Here is a 5539-nt window from a genome sequence, read left to right as displayed (position 1 = left end):
CCTGCATGCCTGTCTGTTGTCATCTCAACTCCTCCCTAAATGTTTTCAGTTTTACTCCTGTTTTAATTCAAGCCAGCGATATTTCGCTTAGCTATTCTGGTCACAGGCCAGGCAAGTCTAGTCTTCTGAGCTCCTGTCTTCTTCTGCGTCATCCTCCCTCCAGCAGCTGCTTTGAAGCAGCCCTCCGACACCAGCTGGGGGACCAAAACCTCCCCTCAGCTCTGACATGGTCACCCGCAGGCAGCGTCAGAGCCGCAGGGTGAGGGCTGTCCTGCAAGACCCACTTCCGACGCCAGGGTGAGGCCTAGGCTGCTGACCAACTGGGTGCAGACAGAGGTTCCAGTGACCTCCAGCTCAGTGCCGGTCCCAGGTCTAGGCTGGTCCCTGGACTTCTGACCGACTGGCCATAAACCAGAGGTTACCACAACTCTCTCCTTGGGTTCAAATACTTTGCTGGACGGGCTCAAAGAACAAAGAGAAACAGGTTACTTACTGATCACCACTCTGTTGTGGAAGGCCATCACTCATGAATAGCCTGATGAGATTGGTGCCCAGGACAAGGTGTGGGGAGCGGCCACACCGACCTGGGACCCAGCTCTTCTTGGCCGAATCCCCTGAAAACACAGATCGGATTCGGGGATTCCAGTGGAGGTATCAGTACTGTCCCAGGAGCTGGAGCAGGAGAATGAGAAGATAAAGCTGAGTAATGGGTGTGACCTGATGACTCCAAACTGCTGTGTTCGGGTCTGAGTCTGTTGTCTCACAAAATCAAAGACTGAGTTCACAAAGAGGCAAGCAAAAGCCAGAGCAAAGTTTATTGAGAGACAGACAGACTCCCGCTAGCAGGGAGGGGACCCAAGTGGATTGCTGCCAAAGCACTCTGTCTAGTGGTATATATATGCCCTGCTGGCTTCTGATTGGTTCTTCCATGGAAGTTCTCTGTCTATAGGGTAGAGGGAGCTCTATGTCTATAGCAGGGAGGGAGCTCTGTGTCTATAGGGTGGAGGGAGCTCTCTGTCTATAGGGTGGAGGGAGCTCTGTGTCTATAGGGTGGAGGGAGCTCTCTGTCTATAGGGTGGAGGGAGCTCTCTGTCTATAGGGTGGAGGGAGCTCTCTGTCTATAGGGTGGAGGGAGCTCTCTGTCTATAGGGTGGAGGGAGCTCTCTGTCTATAGGGTGGAGGGAGCTCTCTGTCTATAGGGTGGAGGGAGCTCTCTGTCTATAGGGTGGAGGGAGCTCTCTGTCTATAGGGTGGAGGGAGCTCTCTGTCTATAGGGTGGAGGGAGCTGTCTGTCTATAGGGTGGAGGGAGCTGTCTGTCTATAGGGTGGAGGGAGCTGTCTGTCTATAGGGTAGAGGGAGCTCTCTGTCTATAGGGTAGAGGGAGCTCTCTGTCTATAGGGTGGAGGGAGCTCTCTGTCTATAGGGTGGAGGGAGCTCTCTGTCTATAAGGTGGAGGGAGCTGTCTGTCTATAGGGTGGCGGGAGCTGTCTGTCTATAGGGTGGCGGGAGCTCTCTGTCTATAGGGTGGAGGGAGCTCTCTGTCTATAGGGTGGAGGGAGCTCTCTGTCTATAGGGTGGAGGGAGCTCTCTGTCTATAGGGTGGAGGGAGCTCTGTGTCTATAGGGTGGAGGGAGCTCTCTGTCTATAGGGTGGAGGGAGCTGTCTGTCTATAGGATGGAGGGAGCCCTCTGTCTATAGGGTAGAGGGAGCTGTCTGTCTATAGGGTAGAAGGAGCTGTCTGTCCATAGGGTGGAGGGAGCTGTCTGTCTATAGGGTGGAGGAGTTCTCTGTCTATAGGGTAGAGGGAGCTGTCTGTCTATAGGGTGGAGGGAGCTCTCTGTCTATAGGGTGGAGGGAGCTGTCTGTCTATAGGGTGGAGGGAGCTCTCTGTCTATAGGGTGGAGGGAGCTCTCTGTCTATAGGGTGGAGGGAGCTGTCTGTCTATAGGGTGGAGGGAGCTCTCTGTCTATAGGGTGGAGGGAGCTGTCTGTCTATAGGGTGGAGGGAGCTGTCTGTCTATAGGGTGGAGGGAGCTGTCTGTCTATAGGGTGGAGGGAGCTCTCTGTCTATAGGGTGGAGGGAGCTCTCTGTCTATAGGGTGGAGGGAGCTCTCTGTCTATAGGGTGGAGGGAGCTGTCTGTCTATAGGGTGGAGGGAGCTGTCTGTCTATAGGGTAGAGGGAGCTCTCTGTCTATAGGGTAGAGGGAGCTCTCTGTCTATAGGGTGGAGGGAGCTCTCTGTCTATAGGGTGGAGGGAGCTCTCTGTCTATAAGGTGGAGGGAGCTCTCTGTCTATAGGGTGGCGGGAGCTCTCTGTCTATAGGGTGGAGGGAGCTGTCTGTCTATAGGGTGGAGGGAGCTCTCTGTCTATAGGGTGGAGGGAGCTCTCTGTCTATAGGGTGGAGGGAGCTCTCTGTCTATAGGGTAGAGGGAGCTGTCTGTCTATAGGGTAGAAGGAGCTGTCTGTCCATAGGGTGGAGGGAGCTGTAAGTCTATAGGGTTTAGGAGTTCTCTGTCTATAGGGTAGAGGGAGCTGTCTGTCTATAGGGTAGAGGGAGCTCTCTGTCTATAGGGTGGAGGGAGCTCTCTGTCTATAGGGTGGAGGGAGCTCTCTGTCTATAGGGTGGAGGGAGCTCTCTGTCTATAGGGTGGAGGGAGCTCTCTGTCTATAGGGTGGAGGGAGCTCTCTGTCTATAGGGTGGAGGGAGCTCTCTGTCTATAGGGTGGAGGGAGCTCTCTGTCTATAGGGTGGAGGGAGCTCTCTGTCTATAGGGTGGAGGGAGCTCTCTGTCTATAGGATGGAGGGAGCTCTCTGTCTATAGGGTGGAGGGAGCTCTCTGTCTATAGGGTGGAGGGAGCTCTCTGTCTATAGGGTGGAGGGAGCTCTCTGTCTATAGGATGGAGGGAGCTGTCTTTCTTTAGGGGGAGCTGTCTGTCTATAGGGTGGAGGGAGCTCTCTGTCTATAGGGTAGAGGGAGCTGTCTGTCTATAGGGTGGAGGGAGCTGTCTGTCTATAGGGTGGAGGGAGCTGTCTGTCTATAGGGTGGAGGGAGCTGTCTGTCTATAGGGTGGAGGGAGCTGTCTTTCTATAGGGTGGAGGGAGCTGTCTGTCTATAGGGTGGAGGGAGCTGTCTGTCTATAGGGTGGAGGGAGCTGTCTGTCTATAGGGTAGAGGGAGCTCTCTGTCTATAGGGTAGAGGGAGCTCTCTGTCTATAGGGTGGAGGGAGCTCTGTGTGTATAGGGTGGAGGGAGCTCTCTGTCTATAGGGTAGATGGAGCTGTCTGTCTATAGGGTGGAGGAAGCTGTCTGTCTATAGGGTGGAGAGAGCTGTCTGTCTATAGGGTGGAGGGAGCTGTCTGTCTATAGGGGGGAGGGAGCTCTCTGTCTATAGGGTGGAGGGAGCTCTGTTTATAGGGTAGAGGAGTTCTCTGTCTAAGGGTGCTGGTTCTCCACTGCCCAGTTTGGTTGCCCGGCAACTCCTGCCTAGCTGTGTTTTCAACCAGACGGATTGCCTTAGCAACTAGCCAGAAAGCTGTATCCTGGTATTCTGGACTTCCCTGTTTTCCTTCCTTCCCGTGTTCCCGTCCCTAACCACCTAGTTCTTTCTGTCTTCTCACAGATGGGGACATTTTAGGGCGGAGAGCAGACACAGAAGCCAAGACCCCGCCAGCTGGCTAGAGGTGCCCACCTGGAGGGCCTTGGGCTTTAGTCATAACAGCCCATAAAAACCAACACAATTAACCATCACCCCGCGCCACTTCCTGTGCTGGCCACTTCCTAGGGAGCATCTCATGGGTCCTCGGGACCAACTGCCCGGGCTATGGAACTCTCCCCGGGGAGTGTCCTGAGGACTCAGGCTCAGAGAGGGTAAGCGATGTGCCCAAGTCACACAGCCGATAAGGAGGAAAGTTCAAGTTCCAGCCCAAGCTTTTCTGGCATGAAAGCCTGACATATTAACTGCTTCCATGGTGAGATTAGAGCAGAAAAGGCAAAGGTGAGAGATACTTCGAAGAGCTTTTGGTAATAAAAGAAGTAAAGAGGACGTGCTTGATAGAAGACAAATCCAGAATCTGCCGGATGGAGGGTGAGGCGCCTGGGAGCTCAGCATGGGCACCAACATGGAATGCGGGCCCTCGGACAGGTGGTCCGTGACCTCACCTCCCACCGCAGCTGGCATGGCGCCTGTCTGCTGTCCCCACACTGCTCTCGGTCACCTGGACTCAGCCCCTGGGTCCACACTTCCTTCCCCCCGAGCGTGTGGGCCCGCTGGGCAGGCAGTGTGGCCGGGTCGGGGGCCAGGTCGTGTGTGGGTCTCCCTGGCGAAGCTGGTGCGCTAGAAGATGAACCATTGGGGGGCAGGGGAAGTGCTGGGGTCTAGGAAACACGATCCCTCCTTCTCATTCACCTGACACTTCTAGCAGGTGGAACAGGCAACAATACCAAGGGAAGAGGGCGGTTTCCAAGGTGATCAGCGTGTGGCCTCCTGTCCCGGGCGTGTGAACATCACTCACAGAAGCGGATGTTTCTCCAGGAAGCTGCCCCTTCTGTAACCTGGAAAACGACTCCAGAACCAACCCAAAACCCCGAAATGGCAGCTCTTTAAGAGCACCGTGTGCTTGTCTTTACTTGTTTAGAAACCTCTGTTCTGATTTAGCTGTATGGATGCAAAGTGGCTGGAACAAACAGCTGCTGTCACAGGCGAGATGGGCGAGCTACTCGAGCTGGTCATCAATTGTTCATTGTCTCCCGACGCTTAAACCAGATATCTCGGCTGTGGCAGGAGATGCGGGTGCTGTAAGCACTCGGGCCCACCCAGCGCGGCGCCGAGTCATTTAGCGCGGGCGTGTCCTGAGGGTTCTGTTTCCCGCATGCTCTGAAAGGCCCGGCGTGGGAACCTGTGTCCTAGTGCAAGCAGCCGGGACTTATCTCCAAGGAGCAGTTTTCCTGGGGGCGCTCACATATTACCCAGAGGGGCCTGGTGTGTGTGCTCTTCCTGGACATGAGCACCGGGAAATACAACGCCACATGTTATACTTCTGCGAATAAAATAGCCACCACCCGCCATTCCAACCTCCTTTTAATGCCTGAAACGGACAGGTTCCGGTCTCTGAGCCTCCGGCACTCTCGCTCCTCGTGTATTCGCCCTCCCAGGGTCCGTGTGGCGGAGAAATCCTGCCCCTCTGGCCAAAGTGCTCCCCTCCCAGGAAGCCTGCCCGGTCCACCAGCGGAAATGACTCTCCCTTTCGGAGTTCTTGTGATGCACTTGGCTCTGCCCCATGTGAGTCTCATTCTGTGTGTAGCTGGCGAGCCTCCCAGCTCAAAGGCACCTTAGTAACCAAAGAGCAATGGACTCCAAACGCAGCCGGTGACGCACAGCTGCTCCGCTGGGGGCGCTGCAGGAAGCTCACTGGTCCTCAGACTGCCTGTCAGCGGAGCGGCCAGCTGGACGGACAGGCCTGAGGGAAGCGCCCCCTGGAGGGCCTCGCAGACACAGAGGCTGAAGGCGCAGCGAAGGCCCCGGAAATTGGGTATTTGGGG

This window comes from Cnephaeus nilssonii (genome assembly GCF_951640355.1).
Source record: "Cnephaeus nilssonii genome assembly, chromosome: 5".
Lineage (NCBI taxonomy): Eukaryota > Metazoa > Chordata > Mammalia > Chiroptera > Vespertilionidae > Cnephaeus > Cnephaeus nilssonii.
This window is presented reverse-complemented; position numbering follows the sequence as displayed.